This window comes from Molothrus aeneus, chromosome Z, assembly GCF_037042795.1.
Source record: "Molothrus aeneus isolate 106 chromosome Z, BPBGC_Maene_1.0, whole genome shotgun sequence".
Lineage (NCBI taxonomy): Eukaryota > Metazoa > Chordata > Aves > Passeriformes > Icteridae > Molothrus > Molothrus aeneus.
The window spans coordinates 60,001-73,689 of record NC_089680.1 but is presented as its reverse complement, the minus strand read 5'-3'; the positions used below and the strand labels follow the sequence as shown (position 1 = coordinate 73,689).

Sequence of the window (13,689 nt, the reverse complement as noted above, 5' to 3'; positions counted from 1 at the left end):
CCAGCAGAAGGACCGGTTAAAGCTGCAGGAGGAGCTTTTCATGCTGCGGAGAAGAGGAAGGAAGGGGAGGAAGGGAGATGGGGAGAGTTTTGTGAGAGCAGGGACGGTCCCGGGGCAGCAGAGCCCCGGGCAGGGCAGGGCAGGGCAGGGCAGGGCAGGGCAGGGAGGCGCACAGGCCTCTGCTGAGGGCAGCGGGAGCGGGGAAATGGGGAGAGGGGCACCTGCAGCACAGAAAGGCACCAGGTGTGCCCTGAGTGTGCCCTGGGTGTGCCCTGAGTGTGCCCGGGGTGTGCCCTGAGTGTGCCCTGAGTGTGCCCTGAGTGTGCTCTGAGTGTGCTCTGAGTGTGCCCTGAGTGTGCTCTGAGTGTGCTCTGAGTGTGCCCTGAGTGTGCCCTGGGTGTGCCCTGAGTGTGCCCGGGGTGTGCCCTGGGTGTGCCCTGAGTGTGCCCTGGGTGTGCCCTGAGTGTGCCCTGAGTGTGCCCTGGGTGTGCTCTGAGTGTGCCCGGGGTGTGCCCTGAGTGTGCCCTGAGTGTGCTCTGAGTGTGCCCGGGGTGTGCCCTGAGTGTGCTCTGAGTGTGCCCGGGGTGTGCCCTGAGTGTGCCCTGGGTGTGCCCTGAGTGTGCCCGGGGTGTGCCCTGAGTGTGCTCTGAGTGTGCTCTGAGTGTGCCCTGAGTGTGCTCTGAGTGTGCTCTGAGTGTGCTCTGAGTGTGCCCTGAGTGTGCTCTGAGTGTGCTCTGAGTGTGCCCTGAGTGTGCCCTGGGTGTGCCCTGAGTGTGCTCTGAGTGTGCTCTGAGTGTGCCCTGAGTGTGCTCTGAGTGTGCTCTGAGTGTGCTCTGAGTGTGCCCTGGGTGTGCCCTGAGTGTGCCCTGAGTGTGCCCGGGGTGTGCTCTGAGTGTGCCCTGAGTGTGCCCTGAGTGTGCTCTGAGTGTGCTCTGAGTGTGCCCTGGGTGTGCCCTGAGTGTGCTCTGAGTGTGCTCTGAGTGTGCCCTGGGTGTGCCCTGAGTGTGCCCTGAGTGTGCTCTGAGTGTGCCCTGAGTGTGCTCTGAGTGTGCTCTGAGTGTGCCCTGGGTGTGCACATCCAGCTGTGGGTGCTCCATCCAGCTGTGAGTGCTCCATCCAGCTGTGGGCGCTCCATCCAGCTGTGGGCGCTGCTCCATCCAGCTGTGGGTGCTGCTCCATCCAGCTGTGGGCGCTCCATCCAGCTGTGGGTGTCGCATCCAGCTGTGGGTGCTCCATCCAGCTGTGGGTGCTGCTCCATCCAGCTGTGGGTGCTTTATCCAGCTGTGGCTGCTCCATCCAGCTGTGGGCGCTGCATCCAGCTGTGGGGGCTCCATCCAGCTGTGGGTGTCACATCCAGCTGTGGGTGCTGCTCCATCCAGCTGTGGGCGCTTCATCCAGCTGTGAGTGCTCCATCCAGCTGTGGGCGCTGCTCCATCCAGCTGTGGGTGCTGCTCCATCCAGCTGTGGGTGCTCCATCCAGCTGTGGGTGCTTCATCCAGCTGTGGGTGCTTCATCCAGCTGTGGGCGCTCCATCCAGCTGTGGGTGCTGCTCCATCCAGCTGTGGGCGCTTCATCCAGCTGTGAGTGCTCCATCCAGCTGTGGGGGCTCCATCCAGCTGTGGGCGCTGCTCCATCCAGCTGTGGGTGCTGCTCCATCCAGCTGTGGGTGTCGCATCCAGCTGTGGGCGCTGCTCCATCCAGCTGTGGGTGCTCCATCCAGCTGTGGGTGCTGCTCCATCCAGCTGTGGGTGTCTCAGCCTGGCTTTCAGCTGCTCCCCATGGCCCGGGCGGGATCCTGCAGCCGCCCGTTGGAATAACAAACTCGAGCTGCTGCTTTTGTGGTTGTTGCTGTTTGTTTGTTTGGTGGGGGTTTGGGTGGTTTTTTTTCTTTTGCTTGGGGCTTTTTGGGGGGTTTTTGTCGGTTTTGGTTTCTTTGTTTTGGGTTTTTATTGTAATTTTTGTTTCTTTGTTTGGTTGGTTTTTTCTGGTGGGATTTTGGGGTGGGTTTTTTTTTTTTTGGCTTTGTTTGTTTTGGTTTTTCATTTTGTTTTGTTTTTCCTGTTGTTTTTGTTGTATTTTTTGGATTTTTTGGTTTTTTTAACAGACGATAAAAAGAGTTGTCTCCGACTGCGTTGTGTTTGTTTGTGTGGAACTGCGCATTTATTAATGTTTTAGCCGGGGTGGTTTGGTTCCAGAAATAAATGTGTGTTCTGGCCAGGTGGCAGGACCTGGCCCAGGTCTCCATGAAAGCCCTGGTTTGGCACAGGGGGCAGCTTAGTGCAGTTTTTATTACTAATTTGTATTCATTATTAACTAAATAATACTAATACTAATACTAATACTAATACTAATACTAATACTACTAATAATAATAATAAATTGTATTGTATTATATTATATATTACAATAATATATTATTATTGTTATTAATAATACTATTATTATTTAGTAATTATTTTATAATAATTAGTGTTTATTATTATATTAACATTAATATTAATATTAACATTAACATTAATATTAATATAACTATTATTACATTACTATTGTATAATTATTGTATAATAATTATATAATAATTAGTATTTTTATTGCTATTATAGTAATAATAATACCATTATTATAATTATAATAATGTTACATTATTATTATTATTATTATTATTATTATTATTATTATTATTATTATTATTATTATTATTATTATTATTATTATTATATATAATATAAAATATTATATTATATATTATATTGTATATTATATTATTATTTCATTATTATTATAATATATAATATAAAATATTATATATTATAATTATATAATAATATAATATATTATATAATAATATAATATAATATAATATAATATAATATAATATAATATAATATAATATAATATAATATAATATAATATAATATAATATAATATAATATAATATGATATTATATAAAATATATTATATATTATATTGTATATTATATTATTATTATTATCATTATTACTATTATTTAATAATAATAATAATAATAATAATAATAATAATAATAATAATAATAATAATAATAATAATAATAAATTTCGTAATTATTATTAGGCTGTATTTATTGCTGTTATTTCGTAGACGCACAGTGCTTGGCAGCTGGAGGCAGAGCGGGTGGCAGGAATTTCACCCGAGGGTTTTGGGGACAGGGGAGTGTTCTGGGGCCTCTGCCACCGCCCCCAGCCCCGCTGCAGCCCCAGCTCATTAACTGCTTAATTAGGGCTTGTTAATCGCACTGGAGAGGGGGGCGCGCTGCGGGGCCTGTCCGAGGCGGCAGCGCCACGGCCCCGGCGTCTGGGGGGACCCTGCCCTGGGGCTGGAGCTCTCCTCTGGGGCCGGAACACCCCCACACTGACAGACATGGGGGATTTGCCCCCACACTGACAGACATGGGGGATTTGCCCCCCGATTTACAGACATGGGGGATTTGCCCCCCGATTTACAGACATGGGGGATTTGCCCCCACATTGACAGACATGGGGGATTTGCCCCCACACTGACAGACATGGGGGATTTGCCCCCCGATTTACAGACATGGGGGATTTGCCCCCACACTGACAGACATGGGGGATTTGCCCCCACATTGACAGACATGGGGGATTTGCCCCCACACTGACAGACATGGGGGATTTGCCCCCACATTGACAGACATGGGGGATTTGCCCCCACACTGACAGACATGGGGGATTTGCCCCCACATTGACAGACATGGGGGATTTGCACCGCACTCAGCAGATCCTGGCATGGAGAGACTGCAGTTCCATCTACGCAGGAGGAGATGACAAATACAGGAGCATTATATTTTGCTTTTCAACGTAAGGTCCACAGGATGTGGAACTGGCTATAAATGACTGAACACTGTGAGCAGCAAATTTTGATAGGGAAACATAACAATTTTTTTTAATTCCCATTTTTCTTGGTTCTTATTGGAGTGGCTGTGACAGCACCTTGCCAAAATCCCCGGTATTCAGCAAAAATACATTGTATTTTCCAGGGGACGAGGTACTTTGCACATCTTTTTCCATTCTGTTCTGTATTCAAAGGGCAGCTCAACACCAGGAAGGCAGGAAGGTGCAACGTTCTAGTTCTGAAACACCTTTTCCTTTTCCAAGTCCCCTTTTTGGGGAGTTTGCTTGTGCTGGTGAGGAGACGTGGAGGGGAGGCAGCGCTGAGTGCGGGGCTGGCACTGCTGGGGCCGCCGGGCTCCCAGGGCTGCAGGAGCACAGCCCTGCCCGGGCTGAGCCCCAGCGTGGGCAGCAGGGCAGGGGGGATCCTGCCCCTGTGCCCCTGGGCTCAGGTGAGAGCCCACCTGCAGAGCTGCCCCAGCCCTGGCTCCAGCAGCACAAGGAGCTGGAGCTGCTGCAGCCAGTGCAGAGGAGGCCACGGAGCTGCTGCCAGGGCTGGAGCCCCTCTGCTCTGGAGCCAGCCTGGCACAGCTGGGGCTGTTGAGCTGCACAAGAGAAGCTCCAGGGACACCTCAGAGCCCCTGCCAGGGCCTCCAGGGGCTCCAGCAGAGCTGCCCAGGGACTGGGGACAAGGCCTGCAGGGACAGCACCCAGGCAATGGCTCCCACTGCCAGAGGGCAGGCACAGATTTTGGGCTCTTGGCAATTAGGAATTGCTGGCTGGGAGGGTGGGCAGGCCCTGGCCCAGGGTGCCCAGAGCAGCTGTGGCTGCCCCTGGATCCCTGGCAGTGCCCAAGGCCAGGCTGGATGGGGCTTGGAGCAGCCTGGCACAGTGGAAGGTGTCCCTGCAGGGGTGGGACTGGATGGGTTTTAAGTTTCCTGTCAATCCAATCCATCTCAGCATTCTCTGATTTGAGAGATTTTTCACTTCTTTGGGGCTGTGTTCCCATGGCCGCCTTTATGGGGTCACCCTCAGAACCCCAGGTGCTCCCCCTGTGCTGGCACCGCCAGCCTTGTCCTGCTCTGGAGCCACCACTGGGAATGGGCCCTGAGGGGCTGGAGCGTGTCCAGGGCAGGGAACGGAGCTGGGCAGGGGCTGGAGCCCCAGGAGAGGCTGAGGGAGCTGGGAAGGGGCTGAGCCTGGAGCAAAGGAGGCTCAGGGGGGCCCTTGTGGCTCTGCACAGCTCCTGACAGGAGGGGACAGCCGGGGGGTCGGGCTGTGCTCCAGGGAACAGGGACAGGAGCAGAGGGAACGGCCTCAGGCTGGGCATGGGCAGGCTCAGGGTGGATATTGAGGAAAATTTCTCCATGGAAAGGGAGGTCAGGAGCTGGAACTGCCCAGGCAGGGTTGGAGTACCCAGCCCTGGAGTGTCCAAGGAGGCCCGGACGTGGCATCCAGAGCTCGGGGCGGGTGGCCCGGCGGGAATGAAGAGCCCGGCGCGGCGGGAAGGGAATGAGGGGCCCGGCGGGTATCAAGGTCCCATCCCGGGCTCCCAGTCCCGGGGCTCCGCACGTCACGGATCCCGCGCCCGGCCGCTCCCCGCGCCGCCGCAGCGCCGCCCGCCAACCACAAACACAACGCGCCCGCCCTCGCCCCTCTCGGCGCCGCGCAGGCGCCGCGGGACCCGGATCTGGCGCATGCGCGGCGGCGGCGGCGGCCCGGACGTGTCGGCGGCGGCCGCGACAGCGACAGCGACAACAAACAAACCGCGAGCGGCGCGGGCAGCGCGGGCAGCGCGGGCAGGAGGCGGCGGGGGGGCCGGCAGCGGGCGGCCGCTGCCCCCGGCGCCCGCGAGCGCCGCCCCGCCCCGCCGCGCGGAGGGGAGGGGGCGGAGGCCCGGGCCTTCCCCCGCCGCCGCCGCCGCCCCTCACGGCGGCCTCGGGCCGCGCCCGGACGGCGGCCCAGGTAACACCCGCTCCACCCGCTCCATCCGCTCCCGGCGCCCGCTGCGCTGGGCTCCCCGCCCGGGCTCCTTCCCCGCCCCTGCCCGGCCGCTTCCCCGGGCACTTCCCCACCTTCCCGGGCGCCTTCCCCGGCCCTCGGCGGGCTCCTCCCCCGCTCCCGTCCCCTCCTGCCCGGGCTCCCTCCCCACCTCCCCTCCTTTACGGCCCCCTGACCCGCCTCATCCCCACCTCCCTGCCGCCCCTTCATCACCTCCTCCCTGCCCCCTTCATCACCTCCTCGCTTTTCCCCGGCGAGAAAAACACGGGAGCACCCCCCCCTCCCGCTCCCAAACTTTTTAGTCTGAGGCTCGGCCCCCGGCCGAACGCCGCCCCGCTGTCCGCACTCCCTGCCGTGGGCTGGGGGAGCGCCCCAGCGGTTTTGTGCGTGCTCCTTAGCGCCTTGGCCTCTGCTATCTTCTGTTGGGTGTCCAGAGCTGGCAGCGGTTTTGGGGCGGCGGAGCTCACAGCGTGTGTTATCACAGACCAAACCCGCGGGTGCCAGCTCGGGGCAGCGCCGTGACCCGTGCGGTTCGGAGGCCGTGCCGCGGCCGGGGGGATGGTGCAGGGGTAACCCAGCGTGGAATGGGGCGGTGTGAGAGCCCAGAGCGACGGCTGCACACAGCCAGCAGCGCCGGGCTGGCTCACCAGCGCTCACAGAGGGGTCTGGGCAGGGCTTCTGTCCCAGCCCAGGGCTCCTGTCCCTGCTGTTTAGATCTCCTGTCCCAGCTGTTCAAGGCTCCTGTCCCAGCTGTTCAAGGCTCCTGTCCCTGCTCAGGGCTCCTGTCCCAGCCCAGGGCTCCTGTCCCTGCTGTTTAGATCTCCTGTCCCAGCTGTTCAGGGCTCCTGTCCCTCTTCAGATCTCCTGTCCCAGCTCACAGCTCCTGTCCCTCCTGTTCAGATCTCCTGTCCCAGTTCAGAGCTCCTGTCCCAGCTGTTCAGATCTCCTGTCCCAGTTCAGGGCTCCTGTTCCAGCTGTTCAAGGCTCCTGTCCCTGCTCAGGGCTCCTGTCCCAGCTCAGGGCTCCTGTCCCTGTTCAGGGCTCCTGTCCCAGCTGTTCAAGGCTCCTGTCCCTGTTCAGATCTCCTGTCCCAGCTCACAGCTCCTGTCCCTGCTCAGGGCTCCTGTCCCTGTTCAGGGCTCCTGTCCCAGCTACTCAGGGCTCCTGTCCCAGCCCAAGGCTCCTGTCCCTGTTCAGGGCTCCTGTCCCAGCTGCTCAGGGCTCCTGTCCCAGCCCAGGGCTCCTGTCCCAGCCCAGGGCTCCTGTCCCTGTTCAGATCGCCTGTCCCAGCTCACAGCTCCTGTCCCAGCTCACAGCTCCTGTCCCTGTTCAGGGCTCCTGTCCCAGCTCACAGCTCCTGTCCCAGCCCAGGGCTCCTGTCCCAGTTCAGGGCTCCTGTTCCTGCTCAGGGCTCCTGTCCCAGCTCCCAGCTCCTTTCCCCTGCCAGGCTGAGGCTCCTGAGCTCAGCTCTGCCCCAGCCCCTCCAGGACCCCAACACATGGCACAGCCCCTCAGCCAGGCCTGTGCTGCCCCAGGGACACCTGGAGGTGACAGCTTGTCCTCCTGGCCCTGCCCTTTCCCTGTGACTGCCAGGAGTTTCTTCCCCCTCCGCGTTCATGAGCCTCTCTGGATTTGCCTGTTGCATAAGCACGCATGTTTAATACTGATTCAGGAACTTTATTTCAAAGAGCTGAGGCCCAGGGAGAAGCACAGAGTGCCTCACACTGATTAGAATTCTGGTTTTAAGGAGATAGCTCTTTACATAATGCATTCAGGCTGGGCTGGCACCGTGGGGATGGGAGCTTTGAGAGAATCAACTGGCTTGGTGAGAACAAAGGTGCTCAGAGCAGATCCCAGGGAGGAGCTGCTGTCAGGGTCCTGCAGGGATTTTCGGGCTCTGTTCTCTCCGCTGTTAACCTCCTGAAAAACTGTATTTTGGCCAGGGCTGGAGCTTTCCATGCGTGCCATGCCCAGAGGTGAGTTTTTGTTGAGCTCTAGCGAGCGCAGGGAACGCTGTCCCCGTGCAGCTTGCTGTAGAGAGCAGATGTTATCTGGCGCACCTCTTGCTGGGCTGTGGACATCACAGTCACACCCCTCGCTCCGGGCAGGCTCCACGCTCCCTGCCGCTGCTCGCTGCAGCCACGGGCCCTGCTGGGTGAGGAGTGACAAACCCCCGGGCGGGGGGAGCCGCGGGATCCGCCGCGCCGGGTTTGCTCTGCCCTTCATTCCACCGGCAGGAATTCCAACACCTCTGCGCCCTGCGCCTGGCCTCTCCCGGGATGTCATCTCCTGCTCCCCGTGGTGCTGCGGGGTGGGACACGGGGCTGTCCCCAGGGTGGGACACGGGGCTGTCCCCAGGGCTGTCCCCAGGCTGTGCAGGGTGGGACACGGGGCTGTCCCCAAGGTGGGACACGGGGCTGTCCCCAGGGTGGGACACGGGGCTGTCCCCAAGGTGGGACACGGGGCTGTCCCCAGGGTGGGACACGGGGCTGTCCCCAGGGTGGGACACGGGGCTGTCCCCAGGGCTGTCCCCAGGCTGTCCCCAGGGCTGTCCCCAGTGGCAGAGGAGGTCATGTGCTGCGGTGTGCAGATCTTCCTGCTCTGACCACAGAGGCCTGTGCTGAAAGGAGGAGTTGTTTTTCTGCTGTTTTTCTGCTGTTTGCCTTCTCAAAAAGTGAAAATGAGAAAGAGCGGAGAAACGTGCAAAAGGGAACTTGCTGGGGTTTAAAGCGCATGGTGCAGTCAGGTCATCACAGCAGGGGGAGCTTCTCCCTCGTGTGCCTCACAGGGAGGGTGCGCTTCTGAGTGGGGTTACCCTGGTGCCATTCCTACCACAAGAGTCAGAGCCCCGAGGGAGCTTTGCTGCCTCTACCCCGTCATTCTGGGGCATTGGGAAGGGGTTGGAGCCCGAGGGAGCTTTGCCCTCTCTGCCCCCTCATTCTGGGGCATTGGGAAGGGGTTGGAGCCCAAGGGAGCTCTGCCCTCTCTGCCCCCTCATTCTGGGGCATTGGGAAGGGGTTGGAGCCCAAGGGAGCTCTGCCCTCTCTGCCCCCTCATTCTGGGGCATTGGGAAGGGTTGGAGCCCAAGGGAGCTCTGCCCTCTCTGCCCCCTCATTCTGGGGCATTGGGAAGGGGTTGGAGCCCAAGGGAGCTCTGCCCTCTCTGCCCCCTCATTCTGGGGCATTGGGAAGGGTTGGAGCCCAAGGGAGCTCTGCCCTCTCTGCCCCCTCATTCTGGGCACTTGGGAAGGGGTTGGAGCCCGAGGGAGCTTTGCCCTCTCTGCCCCCTCATTCTGGGGCATTGGGAAGGGTTGGAGCCCAAGGGAGCTCTGCCCTCTCTGCCCCCTCATTCTGGGGCATTGGGAAGGGGTTGGAGCCCAAGGGAGCTCTGCCCTCTCTGCCCCCTCATTCTGGGGCATTGGGAAGGGTTGGAGCCCAAGGGAGCTCTGCCCTCTCTGCCCCCTCATTCTGGGGCATTGGGAAGGGGTTGGAGCCCGAGGGAGCTTTGCCCTCTCTGCCCCCTCATTCTGGGGCATTGGGAAGGGTTGGAGCCCCGAGGGAGCTCTGCCCTCTCTGCCCCCTCATTCTGGGGCATTGGGAAGTGCTTCTGGGCAGGGCTGGGTGCACAGGTGGGAGCTGGGAGCAGAAATGTGCCAGAGCAGCCCCCGGGCACCCGCTCCACACCAGCCTGTCCCGCGGAGAGGTGGCTGCTCCGGCTTCTCAGCCGTGAACTTTGTGTCAGCACAAAACTGGTGCCACTCAGTTTCCTCCAAGCTCTTCTCCAGCTCTCCAGCTTTACGCCGCTGCCATGTGTCTTAAATTTCGGTGGCTGCTGCCAGGGAGATGAGGAGAATTGACGCTGGTGATTCAGATGTGTGCACAGAAATAGTGTTCTGGGCACTGCTAGCCCTGCTGCACGGAGCGTGGCGGGCACCTCCTCAGTGCTCCTCCCCTGCTCTTTGGTGCTAATTGCTCTCATGTCTACAATGAGACATTTTGCTGCTGTTCAGCCGTGGGGCAAGTAGATAATAATCTAATGTGCTGGAAAATATCTGCAGTTTAATCACTTACTCATATCTTCATCAAATCACAAGCTGCTTTTTGTTTTATTGGTGTATGGATTTTCCTCAGTCGTGTTTATCGTAAAACTTCTGCCCTTGCATTATTAAACAGCAGAACTCCGTAGTAATGTTCTGGTGGTTAAAAGCCGTCGAGTGCACTCCTGACATCTCTGTGTTTGTCTGATTCTGGGGGCAGCAGCTGAGGCAGGAGCCTTTCTCGTGTGAAGTGTCCTCGCAGCACATCAGTTTGCACGCCGCTCCAATTAGCCGTGTTGCCAGAATATCTGGGGATATCTGCCTGGTGTCAGAGTAGTGCTGGGGATCTGTCTGCCGTGGCTGGTACTCGTGAATCACGCTCACAGAGCACCACTGCCAGCTTTAAGCAATCCTTGGTCTCTCTTAGATGTATTTCCCCAAAAATTGCTTTCATGGCTGCGACTTGGAGATGCAGTTTAGTTCTCTCAGGTGTGTCTTGCATTAACTCATTTCCCTGCTCACCCCCCAGAATTGCACCCCCACATCCTTCCCTTTGGCCTTGTGTGGCACCACCAGCCAGCCTTGGTCGGGCTGCGTCTGTCCTTGTCACTGTGCTCTAATATCCATGGCTTTGTTTCCTTGTTTCCTTGGAAGTGGTTTCCTTAAGGTCAGGGCGGCAATGTTCCCTGCAGGCGTGGCTGCTGCTGAAGGGCGTTTGCTGCACCCTGCAGAGGGGCTCGGGCTCTGCAGCTGGGCCTGCCCAGCTGTGCCAGGCTCTGCAGCGTGGCAGGAGTGCAGCGCTGTGCCTGGGCAGGGCCGGTGTCACCCCTGTGTGTCACAGTGTCACAGTGTCACAGTGCTCATCCCAGCTGACGGCCATTTGTGCCTGGGCAGGGCCGGTGTCACCCCTGTGTGTCACAGTGTCACAGTGCCCATCCCAGCTGATGGCCATTTGTATACCTGGGGCAGGGCCAGTGTCACATCTGTCACAGTGTCACAGTGCTCACCCCAGCTGATGGCCATTTGTGCCTGGGCAGGGCTGGTGTCACCCCTGTGTGTCACAGTGTCACAGTGTCACAGTGCCCACCCCAGCTGATGGCCATTTGTGCCTGGGGCAGGGCTGGTGTCACAGTGTCACAGTGTCACAGTGCCCACCCCAGCTGATGGCCATTTGTGCCTGGGGCAGGGCTGGTGTCACAGTGTCACAGTGTCACAGTGCCCACCCCAGCTGATGGCCATTTGTGCCTGGGGCAGGGCCAGTGTCACATCTGTCACAGTGTCACAGTGCTCACCCCAGCTGATGGCCATTTGTGCCTGGGGCAGGGCTGGTGTCACAGTGTCACAGTGCCCATCCCCAGCTGCTCTGGGGACACTGGGGCAGGGCCGGTGTCACCCCTGTGTGTCACAGTGCCCGTCTGTCACCATCCCCAGCTGATGGCCATTTGTATACCTGGGGCAGGGCCGGTGTCCCCCCTGTGTGTCACAGTGCCCGTCTGTCACCATCCCCAGCTGATGGCCATTTGTATACCTGGGGCAGGGCCGGTGTCCCCCCTGTGTGTCACAGTGCCCGTCTGTCACCATCCCCAGCTGATGGCCATTTGTATACCTGGGGCAGGGCCGGTGTCCCCCCTGTGTGTCACAGTGCCCGTCTGTCACCATCCCCAGCTGATGGCCATTTGTATACCTGGGGCAGGGCCGGTGTCCCCCCTGTGTGTCACAGTGCCCGTCCCCGGCCGTTTCAGCTGCTCGGGGGCGCGGGGCTGCCTGCGGGGCGGCTTGTGCTGAGAGAGGGCAGCAGAGGCTCGCTCTGACGCGGCTGCTCGAGGGCTTCCTGAGCCCCAGCTGGGCACAGCAGCGCCTGTGGAACCCTTGTTTCTCCGGTTGTAACTCCACAGGCCGGGTGGGTTTCCGTCACAAGGGCGCACTCGGGCTCTGTGGATGTGACAGCCTGGTCAGGGAGCCAGGAAACGAGAAAAGCTTTGTCAGAATCCGTCTGAGAGACTTTAGAGAGTTGAAGATAAACAATGGTAGCTTATTATCCTAAACAACCGCAGGTGTTGTTTTCCTACTCTCTGTTCTCTTGTTTCTCTCGAATATTGTTTATAAGAAAGGCACCTTGTTAATTAGCCACTCAGGTGAAATGTATTGATTAATTGACCAACCAGGTCTACCTGTACTGGAGCTGTGTGTAAAAGAGGATCAGGAGCAGGACCAGGCTTGATGCCAGCCAGGCTTGTGGAGAGCGCGAGTGCATTCTGAGCCACCAGCGGCACTCACGGATCCGGGCTGGCCGCCGTGTGCCCTGCGTGTGCCCTGCGTGTGTCCTGCGTGTGTCCTGCGTGTGCTCTGCGTGTGCTGTGCGTGTGCTGTGTGTGCTTTGTGTGTGCCCTGCGTGTGCTGTGTGTGTGCTCTATGTGTGCCCTGCGTGTGCCCTGCGTGTGCTGTGCGTGTGCTGTGTGTGCTTTGTGTGTGCCCTGCGTGTGCTGTGTGTGTGCTCTGTGTGTGCTCTGTGTGTGCCCTGCGTGTGCCCTGCGTGTGCCCTGCGTATGCCCTGCGTGTGTCCTGCGTGTGCTCTGCGTGTGCTCTGCGTGTGCTCTGCGTGTGCTGTGTGTGCTTTGTGTGTGCCCTGCGTGTGCTCTGTGTGTGCTCTGTGTGTGCCCTGCGTGTGCCCTGCGTGTGCTGTGCATGTGCTGTGCGTGTGCTGTGTGTGCTGTGTGTGCTGTGCATGTGCTGCCCCATTGTGCTGTGTGTGCTGTGTGTGCTCTGTGTGTGCCCTGCGTGTGCTCTGTGTGTGCTGTGTGTGTGCTGTGCGTGTGCTGTGTGTGTGCTGTGTGTGCTCTGCATGTGCTGTGTGTGCTCTGTGTGTGCTCTGTGTGTGCCCTGCGTGTGCTGTGCATGTGCTGTGCGTGTGCTGTGTGTGCTGTGTGTGCTGTGCATGTGCTGCCCCATTGTGCTGTGTGTGCTGTGTGTGCTGTGTGTGTGCCCTGCGTGTGCTGTGCGTGTGCTCTGTGTGTGCTGTGTGTGTGCTGTGCGTGTGCTGTGTGTGTGCTGTGTGTGCTCTGCATGTGCTGTGTGTGCTCTGTGTGTGCTCTGCGTGTTCTCTGCGTGTGCTCTGCGTGTGCTCTGCATGTGCTGCCCCATTGTGCTCTGCATGTTCTCTGCGTGTTCTCTGCATGTGCTGCCCTGTTGTGCTCTGCGTGTTTTCTGCATGTTCTCTGCATGTTCTCTGCCTGTGCTGCCCCGTTGTGCTCTGCGTGTTCTCTGTGTGTTCTCTGCGTGTGCTGCCCCGTTGTGCTCTGCATGTTCTCTGCGTGTTTTCTGCATGTTCTCTGTGTGTTCTCTGCGTGTGCTGCCCCGTTGTGCTCTCCAGCCCTGCTCCCCAGTCCCTCTGCACCCTCAGCTCCCCGCGTGCACCGGGGCCTCTCTCTGAGCGCTCCCATTGCTGCTTCCCTCTCTCCATCCAGCCTTTCCAGAGCCCACTGCGGCCCTGACCCCGCAGGAGCTGTTTTTCCCCTTGGTACCAGGCTGTGCTATATATTCTACCTTCATTTTTTATCATTTTTTCCTTAATCCCAGCATCAGCATCGTGGCTCTTTCGAGCACAGTGTTGCGAGCTCCCTGCAGGTCAGGCTGCCTCTCACGCAGTTCCCTGTGAGCAGCAGCGGCTGCTCCCGGTTTGGCAGTGCCCGGTGTGCTGCAGGCAGTGCAGGTGTGCTGGGAAGGTGGCGTGGCGGGGCGCTGCCTCCTGCCCGTGCCTCCAGGCAGTT

At 57.9% G+C, this 13,689-nt stretch overlaps 1 protein-coding gene across 2 annotated transcripts in view; it reads left to right on the top strand.

The window, feature by feature from the left end:
* Positions 1-5,760: 5,760 nt before the first annotated feature.
* Positions 5,761-13,689, top strand: part of SMAD4 (SMAD family member 4) — a 46,501-nt gene continuing 38,572 nt past the window's right edge. For both annotated transcript variants that reach the window (XM_066569828.1, XM_066569829.1), the window contains exon 1: positions 5,761-5,850. The gene's annotated coding sequence lies outside the window, so the exon portion shown is untranslated. The remainder of the gene's footprint in view (positions 5,851-13,689) is intronic.